Source organism: Rousettus aegyptiacus, unplaced genomic scaffold (genome assembly GCF_014176215.1).
Source record: "Rousettus aegyptiacus isolate mRouAeg1 unplaced genomic scaffold, mRouAeg1.p scaffold_m13_p_4, whole genome shotgun sequence".
Classification (NCBI taxonomy): domain Eukaryota; kingdom Metazoa; phylum Chordata; class Mammalia; order Chiroptera; family Pteropodidae; genus Rousettus; species Rousettus aegyptiacus.
This window is the reverse complement of record NW_023416307.1, coordinates 160195434-160213996: the sequence shown is the minus strand read 5'-3', so window position 1 is coordinate 160213996 and position 18563 is coordinate 160195434. Positions and strand designations below refer to the sequence as shown.

The 18563-nt window shown below is 56.8% G+C and overlaps 1 protein-coding gene and 1 long non-coding RNA gene across 3 annotated transcripts in view; one reads left to right on the top strand and one right to left on the bottom strand.

Annotated features, from left to right (window-relative positions):
* Positions 1 to 5622, bottom strand: part of LOC107517420 (contactin-3) — a 103772-nt gene extending 98150 nt beyond the window's left edge. The window contains exon 1 of the mRNA XM_016158114.2: positions 5466 to 5622. The gene's annotated coding sequence lies outside the window, so the exon portion shown is untranslated. The remainder of the gene's footprint in view (positions 1 to 5465) is intronic.
* Positions 5623 to 7225: 1603 nt separating this feature from the next.
* LOC107517423 overlaps positions 7226 to 18563 on the top strand; it is an 84476-nt gene continuing 73138 nt past the window's right edge. The window contains exons 1-4 of one of the 2 annotated variants that reach the window (XR_004950522.1): positions 7226 to 7312; positions 8487 to 8575; positions 9653 to 9869; positions 13366 to 13555. This is a non-coding gene — a long non-coding RNA (uncharacterized LOC107517423). Of the gene's footprint in view, positions 7313 to 7713; positions 8576 to 9652; positions 9870 to 13365; positions 13556 to 18563 lie in introns of those variants that run through there. The other variant, XR_001598510.2, reaches the window with a different exon arrangement.

Here is an 18563-nt window from a genome sequence, read left to right as displayed (position 1 = left end):
AGCACTAAACGAAGCCGTGCAGCTTGCCACCCGACGTGAGAAAATATTTACTTCACGGCACAAGAAGTGAGAAAGAGAGAAAACCTGTGTCCTGTGAGACCCAAGTTTCAAACCCGTGCAGCCGAGTCACTCGGGTGAAGCGCAGGCCAGGCCCGGGCGCCGCCTCACGGGAAGGGAGGAGGGAGCCGGCGACCTCCCCGGCGTGTGCACGGCCAGCGACCAGGCTGCTGCACACGCAGCGGCGCGGGCGAGGCGGCCGGCCATGCCGGGCCGCGGGTAGACGGCTGGGGGGACGGCCGTGACCGACCCCCGCCACGTGCCAAGTTATCTTCAGGAGCGACTATCCCTACGCAAGGGACAAAGGCGGCCTGTGCCTCAGTCAGAAAGTGCAAGGGAGCGCCCGGCTGGGCCTGCCCTGGTGGCGCAGAACCCTGCCGAGGCCGGCGGCGCTGAGGGTCACACAGCTGCCTGCGGAATCAGCACAGATGCCCAGAGCCACGGCCCTCGAGAGCCCCGAGTGCCACGTCCAGTCTCTAAAATGCCAACGCTTCGTCCCCACGGCGACGTGCACCAGGGGCTCCTCAGAGGGGCGCAGGCCACCTGTGAACGCACGAGGAATGCCGGCACAGAAGGAGGCCTGCGGACGCGGGACTCTGGAACCCCGAGCCGCCCGCAGGCCTCACGTCGGGGGGGGGGGGGATGCTCGCCTGACCGGCTGCCGCGCCGCGGAAAGCCTGCCACACGCGGTTCCCGCGCGTCCCCCGAACCCCGGTGCGCGTGCGCTCCCCTGCAGGCCGGGGGAGGGCGGGTGTGGGCCGGTTCCACGACGCGCACTGAACTTGGACCCGCGCTCCCTCTCCCGCGTGGCTGAGGAGGGGCACCTCACCCAGGAGGACAGCGCGGCCCTCGCGGAGCAGACGGCGGGGACGGCCCGACGGCCGGCGCAGGAAGGGAAGCGCCCGCCTGGCAGAAACGCGGGAGCGGCGGGGAGGGTGAGGGGGGAATGAGGGGTGCGGGGGGCCCTGAGGCTGAGTGGCCACCGCGTCGTCCAGGAATGAGTGACGGTGCAGCTCGGGCGGAGCGGGCGCGGGGGCCCTGGGCACGGGCTGCGGCGGCCCCTTCGCTCCAGGCAGTGGGTGTCCAGCGGCGCGAGGCGTCTGGCCGGTGGACGGACACAGCTCCACGCGTCAGGGCGGCAGGAGCAGGCAGAGCGTGGCGGCCACGTCCTCGCGTGCTGCGTGTGGGCGGGACAGGCAGAGGGGGCCGAGGGTGTGGACCTGGGCCGGCGCGTGAAAACCCCAACGGACGTCCCTGTGCTTTGAACCAGGCGACTGTCACGGAGACAGAGAGAGAGGATGGTGGCAAAGGCCACTGGCGCCACGTGCCTGGGGGGCCACGGTGCGTGTGACGGGAGGAGGAGGTCACCGAGGACGGCACTGCTCGGGGGTGCTGACCCCCGCGCTGACCGAGGGTGTGAACTGGTGGGTCCCCGGAGGTCTGAGTGCTGGCCACCGAGAGAACGCTCCGGCCGTCAGCTGCAGAAGACGCACGGGCACGCCTTCCCGGCTCCGGTCACCGGCCTCACGCTCCGCGGCCCCGCAGCAGGGTCCTCGTGGGCTGGGCTCGCCCCGCAGTGAGCCCCGTCTCGTGCTGGGGGCCGCGCTGCAGGAGCGAGAGCCCACGCGGCAGCAGTCAGGGGATGCGCACAGAGCAAGCAGGGGTCGGCGAGCGACCTTCTGAGTCCAGGTTGTGCTGCGGGGGAGGGGCAGGAAGGGCGGCCGGAGCACTGACCGCGAGGTGCAGGGCCCTGCCTCTGTCACAGGGCATTTGGATTATGGACGAGCTGGGGATGAGCGGCGGTGGGGTGTGTGTGCGCGTGTGTGCAGGTGCTGCGGGTCCAGGCAGGAAGGGGCACCAGGAAAGGGCCTGGACGGGCCCTAAGGCAGGAGGGAGGTAAACAAGAAGGCAGACAGGAAAGCCCAGGGAGCTCCCGCCCCCGGGGGCGTGGCATGAGCAGGTGTATGCGGGGCAGGGGCAGCGGCTGAGTCCTACCTGGCTCTGCAGGTAACGCTGTTTGTAGTTCTGAGCGCAGCAGCCAGCCGTCTAAGCGCTGAGAAATACCAACCGACTGACAACTGACACTTAAAAATACTGGCCTGGGGCTGCGCGGCGATGTGGGCCAGGCCCGCTGCCCCAGGAGGGAAGGCAGGGACCCGGACAACGTGCGTGGTCATCAGGGAGGGGGCCAAGTCGAGAAATATTTTGGAATCGGAAACAAAGGATGCACGAGGTCTATCTAGCTCGTGCTAGTTCCCGAAATAACGCACCGGAGCCACGGCGGCGGTGGCCCCGAGAACTCGCCCTTCAGAGCAAGCAGCGTCGGGCTGAGCGACAGAACCGCAGGGGTCTGTGAATTACAGCGCTGGCCTCATGACCTCCGAGCGGGGGGAGGGGGGGGCAAGCCACGTCGGCGACCCAGGAGAGCAAACGGGCGGACGCACACGGCCCAGGCGCAGGGCCCCTCAGGGGGCTGCCGGCCCCCAGGACGCCCGCGTCCGCGAGGAGGAGTATGCATGCCGTCCCAACTACTTATCCTACTCATTAAAACAGGCATTTTTTCTCCCTTTTTGCAAGGCAGCTTCTTACACAGTAAAGATTCCACAAATATTTACACTCCAAGTAGCAGAGCTGTTTGAGATGCTATAAAGTTCTGCCAGTACTTCCATTACAAACCCTTATTTCTTGTTTATAACACGTACATAAAAAAGGGGAAATGAAACACCGTGCCTTGGATCTCGGCACAGGTTCGACCAGGGAGCAGTGCACATCCCCCCACCCCCGCGGCAAGTTTGCTGAAGAAATGCTCTGGTGGGTGCAGGAGACAGATGGGTGGGGGCGGACTGAGGGGGACGAGGGCTAAACACCGAACACCAGCTAGCACACTCGATCCATTTCTGACATTTTTATTCAAATTAGGTCTGAAACTGAGCTGTTACCGCTCTATTTAAAAAAAAAAAATCTGCTAAGTTAGACGATTCGGTGGCCCCACGCTGTGGCTGTGCAACTCCTTTGCAGGAAGGATGTCCTCTGCGCACGGCCACCCAGCCGGAGAGTCACCAGCACTGCGCCACCGACAGGTGCAGAACCAAGGGGCGCCTCCGAAACGCCGAAACGCTCACCACCAAAGACCCGGAGTGACTCCCCGGGACCAGAAGGCTCAGAGGCGGCCTGGAGGCGATGGCCAGTCGGAGGGAGCGAGCGACACGCACGGCGCCGTCCCCCCCCGCACCCCACCCCCCGCACCCCCCCCCCCCGCCTGACCAGCTCCCAGCTCACAGAACCAACGCGCCGCTAACTCGCTAAGCGGCGACAGGAACGCGGGGGGGGGGGGGGCACTGCCGCGGGGTGCGGACCTGGCGCCGGGGAAGGGGACGATGACACCGTCACGCTATTCCAGCGCAAAGCATCCTGAGAGCTGACGAACACCTACGGGGGACACTTAGATCTCGCGGGAAGAGCAAAGCTGGAAGGCGTGCACTGAGCACGGGAGGAGAAGCTGGAAATTTCCAAAAGAAAGAGTGTCGCCGGCAGAGCCCAGAGGCTGCTCGCGTGCACTGACTAGGCACACGTGAAACGCGACAGCGAGAAAGCAACATGCATCGGCAGCAGGAAGGCCACGGCTCGTCCGCGGCCAACCTCTGCTCCAGCTGAAACTGCTCAGCACTTTTGTCCCATCGGTGGCTTGGTGGCCACTTCAAGGAACACTTGGGCTAAGTGGCTGTGTGGTGAGGGATGTTTAAAAGTTAGACTTCTGGAGAAACGACCTTAAAGCCTCCGTGCCCTCGGGCTGACCATGCAGCTCAGAGGGAGTGGGACTCTGCCTGGAGCCACCACCTGCAAACCCGTCAGCCGCGGGGCGTCCCAGCTGCGCATCCCCCGAGGGGCGGCCACGCGTGAGCCTTCCACCTTGCTACCCATCTACCAGAAGTGCGGCAACGATGCTGACCCATCAGGGGTCCTCAGACCCCTGATGGCTCTCAACTCGCTTCAAGCAAGGGTGCAGAGGCCAGTCGTTCCTGCAGCTCGCGGCGTGAAGCTCGCCTCTCCTCGCCACGAGGCAGAGCCCCTCAGACCTCTTCTTCGCATCATTTACGTGAACCTGTCCCATGGAACCAGCGGCACGAACATGGCACTTTACAGACGTTGCTCAGACAGTTGTGAACATTAACCTGCAATGTCCTCCCTAGTCCCTGGACCTGCAAAGGATTAAAACCACAACCTCGATGCCAGCTTATGGCAGCCAAAGTCAGCTCCTGTTACCAAACAGAGCTAGCAAAGCAAAAGCAACACACTTGACTTTGTATCAGACATAATAGCGCTTTCAAAGGCAATTACTCCTTTCAATCTCTGAAGTGGTCTGACTCATTGTTCTGATTAATTCCTGTCTTTAATCTATTTACAGATCAGGATTCTTTTCCAGCTAGTGCGATATGCATCTCCGCGGGGGCAGACAAACCCCAGCTCAGCGCGATCTCTCTTATTTTTTTCTCTTGCTTAATCATTTTAAATTATTTCTGGATTTAGATACTCGCCATAGGAGCCGAGGTTTCTGACCTCCCCCGTGCACACCAGGTATCTCGGGTCTGCTGCTCTGTTGCCTACATCTCAGTTTGAGGTGACCAGACTGGCCACCCCTCCCCAGTGCTCAGAAGGGAGACTGGCTCTTGTCGCCGGAGCGGGCACTGCTGTTATTAAATTACTGCTACGGGGGCATCTCCTGGATGCAAACCAATAAGCAAACGCAATACAGGGAAGGCGACCGGGCTGGCCAGCCGCGCGGAGCCGGCACCGGCGGAGCCCAGAGGCCGTCCGTCGTCCGTGTCAGGCGAGCGAGGCCGGTCCCGGCGCGGCTGCGGCTGGGGAGTCTGTGACCTGCGTGGCGAGCGCTGCGGGGCTCCGCAGAAGACGGACAAGCGGCGGGGACCCGGGTCCGAGCCTCGGAAAACCGGACCACAGCCCATCAGAGAAAACCTGGCAATTAAACGCGACAGGGATTCCGTCCCCGGCTGCAGCTTTGAAACTGCAAAGAAACCGCAGCTCGGAAAACTTGCACTCCAGGGGCGACCACTTCACCTGCTTCCCGGCGCCGGAAGGGGGCTCCGCGGGCGCGTCCGCCGCGACCAGGGACCCGGCCTCCCTCCTCCGCGCCCCGAGGGTGCGCGACTTCCCCCCTAACTTCCACCGGACCCCGCTCCGAGGGCCCAGCGGGCCTCCCCCCCGCGCCGGCCCGACCCCGCCGCGCGCGGACGGGAGCGCAGCCCGCGCAGCGCACGTCGCCGGAGAAGCCGCGTCCCCTCGGCCGGCGGCGCCTCCGCAAGTGAACTTCGGCGCCCCGGGGCCGACGAGCCGGGGCGCCCAGGCGGCCCCGGACGCGGCCCGCTCCCGTCCCCGGAGGCGCGACCTACCTGGCCCCGCGGCTCGCAGCACTGCCCCGCCGGCCCGCGGCCGCCTGCGCCCTTCCCGGAGCACGGCGTCCCCGGCGAGCAGCGGCGCCCGCCCGCCGGCCACACGCGCTCCGGACCGAGCGACTGCGGCCGCCGCGGCGCTGCTGCCGGTGCCTCCGCCGCTCCGCGCGGCCCGGGGGAGGGACGGCGGGCAGGAGGGGCGGGCGCGCGGCCGCGCAGCCAACGGGGCCCCGCGCCCCGCCGGACCCCGCCCCCCGCGCCCACGCCCTCGGCCCTCCCCCCGGCCCCACGCCCACGCCCCGCCGGACTCCGCCCTCCGCGCCCACGTCCCGCTGGACCCCGCCCCCCCGGCCCCACGGCCCCGCTCCCACGCCCCCACGCCCCTCGCCCCCACGCCCCGCTCGACCCCGCCCGCCCCGCCCCCATGCGCCGCGGGACCCGGTCCCTGGCCCCTCTCCCTCCTGGGCCCACGCCCCACCAGACCCCGACCCCACCCCGCCCCCTCGCCCGTGCCCCGCTGGACTCCACCCTCCGCTCCCACGTCCCGCACGCGCACGTGCGGTCGGCTCTGCAGAGCCCTGGGCAGCAGCGCAGGATGGCGGCAGGTTGCGTGCAGCTGCCGGGTGGCCTTTTGTGCGCCCTGCTGGCCTGGAGCGCGGGGTTTAACGTAGGAATCAGGAATCGAAGGCCCACAGGTGCCCAGACTGCAGCTTCAGTACTAGAGGGAGCCCTTATTAAGGGCGCGCTGTGTTCCTAGTAGCGGGCCTCGCAATTTGAGTTACTTCTTGGTTTCTCCCCAGGGAAGCCCTGGATCTGTGATTGTCCCCTTTCTTGGTGAGGCAGAAATTAATTTGCCTCGAGCTCCAAGTAGTTATGAGATGAAGCGGGAGTGCATTCTCCCGGCAAGGACAGTCAGGTAGGTCTTCCCACTTTTATCCCCTAAACACCCCCACACTGGCCGAAGAACCGGGACTTGAATGGAGGCTCGTGGAGTCCTCAGCCCTGGCTTAAAGTGCGGGTACTAACTGCAGAAGTGGTTCAATGCAGCTTCGCTGGTCAGTGAGCCAGGAGGCGACCCACCTAGCCATAGCTGGACCAGCTGATTGAATTCTGCAGACGTGCACTGGAATCTAACTCTGCAGCTGCAGAGACACACATGGAGTGGGCAGGACTGAAATGACCTTCAGGAGGCATTGCGGGAAGGATGGTCGTTCAGGAAAAATAGTTTTTGTGCCTATATGCATGTTTACATGTCTGTTGCTGTGTTCAGTCTAATAGTCCTTGTGAGTAAAATTGACATTAGGATTGAATTGTACAATTGCTTGTCTTTTTGTCAACAAGTTGACCACCAATCTAATGCCAACAGGCATCCGCATCGTGGGGTACTGTAAAAAGAGAAACTTTAGTCAACTTTGCGAGCCAGGGAAACACATCCTGGAGCGGGGAAAAGATGCTTTTCTTGTAGACAAGTAGGAGGCAGCTTAGGTGGAGAAAATGCCAGCCATGGTCCCGGATTGGTCCGTTTATATGCAAATGAGGAATCCAAATTTCTAGAGTTTGATTGGTCCAAATAGCACTGTCCTGATTGGCTGTTATGCGGCCACTCTGATTGGTCCTCATAGATGAAAATGAGGTATGGCTGCTCAGCTCCAATTGGCTGGCCAGGTCAGCCCATTGGTTGAAGTGGAACCGCATACGCTTTAAAAGGGCGGGCTCCTCGGTGGCAGGAGCGTTGCGGGAGGGTGGTGCGGGCGCGGCGTTGTCAGCGACCTGTCAGCAACCTGTCAGTGCCGGCTCGGGGCTCTGGTCAGTGGCTGGCCCAGGTGGCCAAGAGGGTTTCTCGACAGGTATGTTCCTTCTTGGGGTCAAAGTTATTAAAATGTGCCGTAAGTGTGTAGTAAAAGGTCTAGTCAGTGAGGCGTGAAGGTTTCCCGCCCGGGCCTCTCTCCACCTGTTCCTTGATGGCTGTCGCGGGATGCAGCGCTCGTGAAGGGCAGCAGCGTGACAGGCGACCTTTGAGGGCCTGGCAGGGGAGTGGCTGTTGTGACTGCGCCCCCTCATTCTCCTTCAGCACCGCGGGAACTCGTGCCCTTGCGCAGCCCCCGGGTGGGTGCGGACCCCCACGGTGCGGCCGCTGTGCAAGGCCCGGGCCTCCGCGCCGCCAGGCGGGACCTGCTGCCAAGGCCTGAGCACGGAGTGCCCCAAATACCTCAGCAGGGGCGCCGTCTCCCGGGAGCACGCAGCGGGGGCCTGGGCCACGGCATGATTTGGGCTACTTTGTCCTCCCTCACACTTTGTCAGGAAACTTCTTTGTAACAGGAATGGCAGGATTGGGAAAAAATCTTGGGGTGATTTAGGTTTTAAAGAGGGGGAGGCAAGGATAGGTAGAGCTCACTACAGTAAATAAAAATAATGTGCCTTCTTCCCTCAGAATTAAATTGCCATAAATTTGGGCTCCTTAAAGTCTCTACTTAGCGAAGGAGAAAAACAGCATAGGTGTGGAAAGGTGGTTTATGGTCGTTTCCTTGTTATTAGTAGCTGTAAATAATCTTTTTGCTTGCAATCTGGGGACATGTTGCCAACCCCCCTGAGTGTGGCGAAATGCTTTATTGGGCGGAACACAGTCCTGGAAGGAACTGGGAAAACTCCATGCAGACAGTGCTTGTGCCTTGCACCCAGCAGGTAGTTCTTGCCATGGCTCATCCATCCCAGGAGCACCTCTTCTCTCCATACTTTCAGGGTGAGGTCTCCTAATGCACTTCCCTTCCAGCACATACACATATACCTTGTCTAATGAGAAGGGAAGAGCATTTTCATCAAGGGCGGGAGCTGGCCCTGCAGCAAAATGACAGGGGAAGATGGGAAAGAAGCTTCTTTGCATTAGAGAGGAATCTAAACCTAAACTCTCACCGCCTGGCCAAGTAATTAGTCATCTCCAAACTCGAGATTGCCTTGCCTGTGCTGCCGAAGGCTGATTAGTGCTGAAAGGGATTTAATGGACTTTCGAATCTGTGGTTGCAGTGGAAGCAGAGCAGGAGGTGGGAGCATCTGAAATTTGTAGGAGTGATGATGATCATTTGGTGTGAGCCACGGTTTCACAGTCAGAACAGGTAAGAGGTGTGTAAATGCATGTATTTAGAGAGATATGTATCACTTTATTTCCTCCCTTTGCTCAAAATGTAAAGCATAATGTGAGTCAACTAAAAACCTTATATTTACCAAAAGTTGATACACAAGAGCAGGTTTAAATAAAATCCCCATCCAGTTTCTGGGCCGGAAGCCCAGGAAATTAAAAAAAAAAAAAAAAATTTAAAAGCACATGTGGGTCTTCTCAATGTGAATGCCGGATGGAGTTTTTATTGAATTTGGCCTCAACCGATTGTAGCCTTATAAGCAATTCTGCAGTTAAGTTTCAGCAGCCATATAGATGGCAAGTTGTTTTTTTTTTTTTCCCAGGGTATTGTAACTAAGAATAATAACTTCCTTTTTATATGGCACCTTTTATATCAAAGCACTTTAAAGTGTGACATCATCTTCCCATTATTAGAACACCCTCTCTTAGAAGGAATATAGAAGCTATTTCATGCTGCCGACACCACATAACAGTTATTTGTTTGCCCATTTATTCGTAGCTGAAGGAAAGGAAGAAAAATGTCTGCTAAACCCACAGACTGACATTTATAGGTAAAAGCATAACTTGGAATGCAGCCAAGTTGCTAAGTTAAACATATCTATTTCTATAAGAAGTGGCCTACAGTCCTTCCATTCACATGGGTGGGAAGCCAGGTGCTAAGGACGTCTCCACGTTCCTGTCCCAAAGCCCTAGCTCACGTCTGGTTGTGGAGTTTATAGAGTCCTCATCTACAGTGCTGAGGGCCAGGTGAGAGGGGTCCTGACAGGTGTTTTGATTGAGACTAAAGAACTGTAGCATCCAAATCAAATTGTCCATGGAATGTCCTTACTCAAGCAAGTTCTGCCCTTTCCTGGAGAATGGGTCGAACTGGAGAATTCTGGAAAGGCCAGGCCTGGCTCAGGCTGCAGACCAGATGCGACTCTGGTGTCTTATTTATTTCCGCCTCAGGGGACGTTTGCTGAACTTCCTGTCTATACTGGCTCTGCTGTCACACTCGTTATTACTTTCCAGGTGTACCTGTGTGACATGTTTTAACTATGTTTTTTATTACCAGAAAAGTGATTCCTTGTATTTGGAAGCTCTCCCTTCCAAGATTGCACAGCTGTAGAGATCAGGCTTGGCCTCGAATCCAGGAGTCTAATGCCAGAATTTCTGCTCCATGTGCATCCCTGTGCGTTTAAGCGTCTTTATTACCCATCTACTCTGGCACTTCTAAAACCTGAACGTATCTGCCGCTGGGAGTCTGGTGAGGATACAGACTGCATCAGCAGGTGCGGTGAGGCCCAAGACTCCGCCCTTCTCCTGAGCTTGCTGGGGGCCCGTGCTGCTGCACAGCCGGGCTGGAAGATCCAGCACGTGGTCCACGCCTTCTGTGCTAATGTGAGCCAGCTGAGACATCCCAGGCTTTAGGAATATAAGTTAATGGAAGTTAAAAGACAATGTTGGAATTACTTAAATAGCTATGAGATTGTAGAAGTTAACTTAGAATCGTCTCTTCTAGGTTCACAGTGAGTAACCCAGAGTGCATCTTCCTAAACATCAATGTCCTCCACAGAAGAGACGAGGGCACGGAAAGGTCATGTAACTTTCCTGGGTCACTGGTGGCAGAGCTGAGACAGCAGCTACCTGGCGCCTGTCGTCTCCTTTTGACCAGGAACTGCTGGCTCCTCCCAACCAGTTTCTGAATGTAGATTTCACAGAGAGCTGAGGTAGCAGCAGACTGACAAGGTGGCAAGTTGGAGGGGAAGGTGTGCGTGAGTAGGTGCTCTCAGCCAGCGGTTCCCTTGGGCAGGCGTGAGGCTGTTGTGACCCATGGAGGAAGTGAGGCTGTTTGGAGTCCCCAGCCCTGAGTCGGAAGCCAGTGGCCCCGCATGCTAAGTGACTTCACGTGAGGGCCCAGCCACTGATGCAGGCAATACAGGCTTCCAGTTCAGCGACGACTTACGTGCTTCTTTTGTCCATAGTATTGGCATCGCAGGGCAAGTGAGACTGAAAACAAAAACTTTATGAATCGAGGATGGCTGGTATCAGCAGAAAAAGTATCTCAGAGGAAATGTAGAGAATGAAAGTTATGACTGTCAGCTCAGGCTACTAGACGGGGCGGCTTCCACAACAGGCATTCGTTTTTCATTCTGGAGGCCAGAAGTCGGAGGACAGAGGGCTGGGTTTCGGTGAAGGGCCACCTCCTGGTTCACAGATGGGGTCTTCTGGTACCCTCATGGGGCAGAGGACAGAGAGAACTAGCTAGCACTCTAATCTCGTCTTTCAAGAGCACAAATCCTACCATGTTGGGAGTTACAATTTCAACATACGAATTCTGGGGGTACACAAACATTCAGTGTAAATGATAAAAAGTTAGTTGAGGGAGAATATATGCTAAACAGAAAGCATTGCATAGAAGACTAAGACAGACAAGGAGGAGTTCAGGAGTTCATTTGGTTTAGTCATCATCATCAGGCCGTAACGAGCCACTAGGCAGCATGGCAGATAGTATTTGGCAGCAGTGATGGGCATCTGTGCCAAATGGGTCTTTCAAACTTTGAAAAAGTCAACATAACGAACTGTTTTACATTTCAGCCAGTTTCCTCCTTTGAAATGCTGCTTTAACAACGTGACGTAGCATCGGTATGAGAAGCCAGGTACAGAATAACACAAAGTCATGAATTCTGTCATGTTGTGGAACTTCTCACTGTGGCCACTCGACCTGTACAAAGAGAAGGATGTGTCGCCACCGTTGCTAATAACTAGGTGTCTTGGAGAGGGTGATTTCCAGACCTCTTCACAATAGCCAGAGCACAGGGCCCGTCCCTCCCTCCCAAGGTTACAGGAGAAGCAGCCGATTCTACGGTCCTAGTGGCCACCGGCTGACCTCTTATGTCCCAGCACATAGTGCACATTCACTTCATCAGATGAACATGAGGCAAGTGTAAGTTTTCTAGTTATTTTTGATTATATGCTATTCATTTAGATGGTTTAGCTTTGATTTTTTTTTTTTAACAATAATTAAAGGAAAAGAGATTTTTCTCCTCAGAACAGTATTATGCCAGATGCTTAGATAACTGAGAGCTTTAGTCGTTCTGAAGTTTCGCTACATATTAGAATCACCTGGAGGACTTAAGATATCTAGGTGCCCAGCTTCTCATCTGTGGATTAGTTAGGGATCTCTGGGGCGCCAGCGTTGTTTTAACCGCCATTTGATTCATCCGCAGCTAAGTTCGAGATGTGTTGTGGGTTGAACTGTGTCCTCCCAAAACATGTCAAAGTTGTAACCCGCAAGATACCTGTGGAAATAGGGTCTTTGCAGGTGTAAATAATTAAGGCAAGGTCTTACAAATTAGGGTGGGCCGAAGTCTATTGCTACTGCCCTTTTACAAGGAGGGCAATTGGACATAGATATCCAGAAAGAGAGAGCCCTGTGAAGACACATAGAAAGACAGACATGGAGGAAAGATGGCCGTGGGGGGAAGGAGGCTGGGGTTGGCGTTGCACAGCTGCACACCAGGACTCACCAGGGACTGCCAGAAGCCACCTGAAGTGAGGAGACGGGTGGAACAGCTCTGAGTCACTTGGAAGGAAATGACCCTGTGGACACTTTGATTTTAGACGTCTGGCCTCCCTTTTTAAGCTACTGACTTTGTAGTAATTTGTTCCTGATGCCCCAGCAAACGCTTCTTAGTTGTTCCAAGGTCAATGCTGGCTTTCAGTGTGTGATCCCTCTTTTTTGTCTCATTGGACTGTTAGTTGACTGGGTAGGCAGGTACTAAATTAGTAGCCATTTGGGCCGACTGCGATGGAGTAAATATACTGCCCCTTGCCATCCTGCTAGGTGCGCACCATGTCATTAAGCAAGGCAGAAAACTGCAAAACACTTATTCTGATGAAATACTTCTTTGTGTCAGTGTAGTTTTAGGGGTTAGACATTACAACCTGTAGTTACAAGTGTTCATCGTTCACACACTTTTATTCACAGCCCACAGACCCTGAGTGAGGCACATTGCGCCAGTGCATTCTCTCTCAACCAAGTCCAGGGGCTGCGGGGCACAGTCAGCATATCCAAAATGTGTTTAAAGTTCAAAACAATGACCGATGGCTTCCGGCTTCCCTTCTTGAATCTTTTGGCCAAGATGATGCCATTTCCAAATACGTTTTCACATACACTACCTTTCCATTGTTTCTTCGGTTATTATGAAATGACCCTACCGTACAAACTGGTTTAAAGATAGGATTAGAAGAGACTCAAGGTGATTCTTGATCGTCTTCAAACCATTAATCACTGTTATCACAGACTCCAGAACGACTCGGAGAAGGGCGCAGACAGCTTAGAAGTCAAAGCTGACACCGTCAGCCTCCCCAGTCAGCCATTCGAGACGACTACTTAAGTAACTAAGTGTGACGCCAATTAACAGGGTTGCTCTCTGGTGACAGTGAGAATGTGCGTGAGACTTCAGGGTAGGTCTGGAAGTTTAGGAATTGCAGTCCGCAACATGATTGTGTGACCGATACCCCAGAGACAGGAACTGGAACCACCGAGGCAGGTGTGCAGTTACGAAAGCAGCAGGACCGTGCGCAAGTGAGACGTTCTGTGAGTTACGCGCACACAGTAGAGATCACATGCAGTCAGGGGTTAGCGGGTCACACGAATAGAAGTGCCACTGGCAGAGAGTGTGGTATTCTATCAAAGGTCGGCAGTCCTTGAAGTATTTGGGGCAACTACTTTGATCACTAGCCAAGTCTCTTCAGGGCTATTTCTCGCTTTTATATCCTCAGGATCCTTAGAAGGGCAAACATAACAGAAGGAAGGCGGAGGATTGGGAAAATGTTACTCAGCTGACTGGAGAGAGACGCCATCCCCGCGATGGCCAGTGCAGTCTACGCAGCCCGTGGCCACCGAGCATCTGTGCGCAGCGGGGAGGAAACGGAGGGGCCCTTGCTCAAAACGCAGAACGAAGCTGTGCTCGTAAGTAAAGCGTTTTCCTTTTCCCGCCACCTCGCTCTCGAGTTGTCGTCATGTTTCCGTTTGCCGTTTGACATCAGTCCTAGTAAAGGAGACTTAGGAATGTTCATTTTTGGTACGGACTTCACCCTGTGTCTCTATGTTGTGCAGCGCTAGTTTTAAATGCAAACGTCGACTCGTTCAGCTCACAGGCAGAAGGCCCGGAATTGCATGCTTTGTGTCTTCCAGCTTCTGGCGCACGGGCATCTCGTTGCCACCGCAGCGGCAGGCCCCCCGTGGTGCTCGCTGGCTGCCCTTGCCATGCTGGTGTGGTCCCCGCAGGACCTGCATGGTTTTCCTGGTGCATTAGGAGGCGTCTGGCTCTGCAGAGCGAGGGGTGCGGGCTGCCCGCTGCGTGCTCCCCGTCCTTTCCGCCGTCCTCACTCCTGGGGCTGGCTGGCTCATCGAGGGTGCGGTGGCAGATGAGAAGGATGCTCTGTCATTGTCATTTCTGCCTCTGCCATTGCTCTCTCAGTGCTTTGAGTGAATTCTCATTCTGAGGGACACTGGCATCCGAGCCCAGCTCTGTGTTCCTGGCCGTGGGCCCTGAGGGTCTGGCTGAGCGCTCTGCGGTGGGCAGGTGGCCAGAGGTCTGTGCAGTCAGGGCTCCCAGACGCCCAGTGACGGTGTCGCCAAGGCCAGGAGCGCAGCCTGCACACGTCTCTGCCCAGCGCTCACCCCCACCCCCTGCAGCACTCACAGAACCCAAGGTCACAGAGCAGACCATGAAGAATTTCGAGACGGCCCCAGCCTAGCATGGGAGCAAGAGCAGGGCAGCTGCCCGGTCCCACGGCCATCGCAAGCCGTGACCATCCCTGGACGGCGCTCTGCCTCCGCACAGGCATCCGGTGTCCTCAATTTCTGTGTAAGTCTTGGGGTGACAGTTAAAAGCATTCAATCTAATAGTTTATTTGAGGTGTATTACACAAGCAGTGCTTTTGTTTTTTAGCTTATTATAAATTTTGACTTGGTGAAATCGATTTTTTTTCCTGTATGAAATAGGTGAGCACAGCGTTCCTGAGTAGATTTCACCGTTTCCCCTTGCCAGTGCCCTTCCTTTGATTCACGCTGTACGTTTGCTGTTGGAGACTGCTCACAATCTGTGTCCTGGATCCCGGAGTGATCTAACATGCTGTGGGCAGTTAACGTCCACTAAAGAACAGCGTGATCGCACAAGCGCTCACGCCCTCGCTCTCCCGCACACACGCGTGCGTTTGGTGGTTTTCTTAATTAGCGCACGCATTCATTTTGGTGTCTTTTCCTTGGGGAGCAGCTTCCACACTGCGCATTTGCAGAGTGATGGCAGGGCTCTTAGACGAGTGGCTGGGGGACTCGCTGATGACTCTCTGAAGCTAAATCTGCTCCTCCCCAACTGCTCATCTGCTTTGCCCACTGCCCTTTGAGAGAGTTCTTGCATCGAAAATGCAGCTCATTAACTTTGAGCAGGGAGAGGTGGCAGCTTCTCAGAGCCGGCATATGTTGCCCGAAGCTGTTGGGGGCTACACAGTCGTCTGGGTTTGAGCTTTGGCGGAGAGCACCCCAGGTCTGGAGAGCGCCCTGAGTCGCCTGCACCAGGCGTGCCGCCACCGCTTCCCCGGCTCACGCACCTTTCCTGTGAGCCTCGCTCCCAGTGATCAGAGCCCCTCGGAGCAGAAGCAGCCTCCGTAAACGCACACAGCTCTCCGGAGGCTGAGCTGGAACGAGGAAGGCGCAGTCAGGACCCTGTCATCTCTGAGACCTGCCCGTGCAAAAGCAAAGCCCCATTTCCAGAAGGAAAGCAGCGGCTGCTTGTCTGTGGGATGCAGGCTGAGTGGTATTACGAGAACGCTTGCGATTTAGAGATGTTCCTGTTACAGTCCGTGTATCCTTTATCTCCACCCAGAGTACAGACTCGTAAATATGAACGTCTGTGTTAAAGCCCTGTTTTCCTGACACATCGTTTTCTACTTGGATAGCAGTGTTCACTTGCCACAGTGGCAGTAAGAAGCATGCGTTGCTCTGTGTAGCTCATCCGTTTGCTTACAGGACTCATGGGAAAGTAGTGGGCGACTTCTAAAATGGTTTCTGGCTCGTGGTAGAACATTTTATCCTGGAAACCAGAAATCCACTTGGTCTGACTGCCCTTAACTTGAGCAAGTAGGTGGGCTGAGGGCAGAACGTGGGCAGCGGCGTCTGGGCTGTGTGAGTCGGGAAGTGTTCTGGGCATTAAGTATAGGAGACGGGGCCTGTGCCGCCTCTCCAGTATCTGCTCGCTGCACGGAGCCGAGAGCCCGCAGATGGGACGCGGGGAGGGCTCCCGTCTCTCTCTGGGTCCGTCTTCGGCCATGGTGGCCAGAGGAGCTCCCGGGCATGTGCGTGAGCAGGGCACCTCTGCTTGCATGATGCCCTTCCCTCTGTCACCTCTGCTGGCTGCAGGGCCGAGCTACCTAGAGCAGAGGCCCAGGGGGCCCCACACATTTTAATGGGCACGTAGAATACATTGGTCGAGAATGTCCCCATTTCTCCATTCAACATTCTTATAATCCACCATGCCTCTCTCCATTTCTCGCTCATTTGAAGCAAATTGTAGCTGACTCACAGCAGATTCATTTAAGTCAGTCACCTCTCTGTCACCCCAGACCCCACCTTCAGGCCAACACATTTGCCACTGACTGTGACGTTACAGATTCCTCCACATTACATTCCACTGTTTTTCGTTAGGACACCATCAGAGTTGGAACACCTTGCAGACGAAACCGTGGGTAGATAGCAAACGAACAGGACAGTGTGTTGGTCACGGAAGCGAGAACCCCAGAGCCAGCCCCGGCTTCAGGCACAGCCGGGGGCCATGCCGCGGCAGCGCTGTCCCTCTCGTCCCTCGTGCCTCTGCCGCCCGAGCGCTGAGCCCTGGGCTCACGGCCTCGCAGCTTCAGCTCTGCCCGCAGGAGCCCAACCCCACCCCGCAGTCCCAGCGAAGCCCAGGCCGATGCCCCGTGGCACTCACCGGCCTGTCTCCGGACCCAGCAGAGCCGACGCTGTGATTGGCAGGCTTCAGTCGCGCCCCCCGCTGGCGAGTCGGCCTGGCGGCCGCTCCTCCACTGCACATGCTGGGACGCTGCCAGGAAAGTAAGGTCCCGGAGCCAGGTGACAGCTGAGGCCGGGCCGGAAGTCCCTGCAGGCGTCCGTCAGCAGCCAAGCCCACATGTGTTGTCCTCCCGTTCCCCGAAACAGCCTGTTGCTGGGCCCTCCGTGGTTCTGTCGGCCACTGCACGGCAGTGGGGGGTCTGCGCCCCACTGGAGTTGTGGGGTAGGGAGCTGGAGTGCCCTTCCCAGGGGCCCGCAGCCAGCCCCGTCAGGCATGCGGGACACCTTTCTACCAGCTGTCAGCCCCGAGCCTGCTCTTGAAACCAGGTCTCGAGCCCGAAGGTGGTTGTCTCTGGGGAGACCGGGCCTCTGTCGGGGTGAAGGCTGAGCGTGGCCCCGCGGCTCTGTTCTCTGCGCTGTTGGTGCAGCTGGCAGAGGCCGAGCACACGGCGAGCGCTGCGTGGCGCAGATGGGGAGCAGCTAATTGTTCCACAGATGTGGCCTCCCATTGACGTCCAGCCCCTGCAACCCCAGCCGCGTCTCAGTGTGGCGACCCCAATGGACCGGTGCTCGGCCGTCAGCGGCTGCCTCCGCTACACAGTGGAGTCCCAGAGGGTGCAGAGACCCCTCTTCACTTAGGAGGGTCCCTGACGTCCACCTGTGCCCGCTCCCCACGAGTTGTGACCTTGGGGAGACTGGACACGCAGCCGCAGCATGGTCTGGTGTCCTCTGGACCCTCGCTCCTCAAACCGGCCGAGGATGGGCGGCAGCGCGGCACCCGGGCACCCCTCAGGGCAGTAGGACCTTGCCCCCCGCCCCCCACGGCTTCCTCACCTGAGATCAGAGCTCCGCGGCTGCAGGTCGCAGCGGCAGAGACGCCCGACCTCTGCACCCAGGTCCCCTCGGCGCTGTGGGGTCAGCCTGGTCACCTCTGCGAACGTCCCCCAGATCGGGGCATGGGAGTGTCGAGTGTCAGGGCGCAGTGGCCCCGATAGTGCGTGTTTCTGCGGAGTGACCGTTGTCACTGTCATGAGATTCCCAGGCCTGCGCAGGGATGGGGAGCCCTCCACCCCCGAGCGCGCCCTCCTCCTCCTGGCTTCGAGTTCTTTGTCACAAGGTCACTTTGCTCGGCCAGCAGGGATCATGCTGTTCACTCGGTATGTTTTTGGTAATAATTTGGTGGTTTTTTTTGTTCTGCTTTTCGCACAGCATACCTGACAAGAGCTTGTACCGCCATCGTTTTTGTTTGGGGACCCCGGTGGGTGTTGTGGCCTGTCCTCTGCACGCTCACAGACCACACGGCAGTCCGAGCCGCCTCGGGTTTCCTTTCCCAAAGACACACGTCACTGGCAGCCTCGTCATAGTCAGCAGTGCTGGCTCACGGGGCGCATGCTGACCTGAGCGAGGAGGCAGAGCGAGGGCGGCAGCCTCCGACGGTTCCTTCCATGATCGCTCGGTGCAGACCCCGGCCCAGGGGCCATAGCCCAGCTTTCCACACCCCGCCGGCCGCAGCCCCCGGCCACCAGGATGAGCCGGGCCACTAATCTCTGTCTCATTTCCATGGGACACCACATGTGTGCTTTTTAATATGATGGCTAAATTTGTGAAGTTTTCATAGCTGTTGCTTTTGTGAGTTTGCATAATTGGCATAGTTTGGGAAACATAAAACATAACTGTACCACACCTTTACAGCCTACTTTTGGCATTAGAAAGACTTTTAATATCCTAGAAGCTTCAAAAAATGGAAGGGCCTCTGGCCCTCTGTTGTAAAATCTTTAAAATTATTTTTTTTATTGAACATTTCCAGATGCTTCCTTGCTCTAAACCCTCATAGCACATTCAGAACTTGACGCTGCATATTCATTATTGTCTGCCTCGAATTGGAGCCATGTGTAAAGCCCTAGTAAAT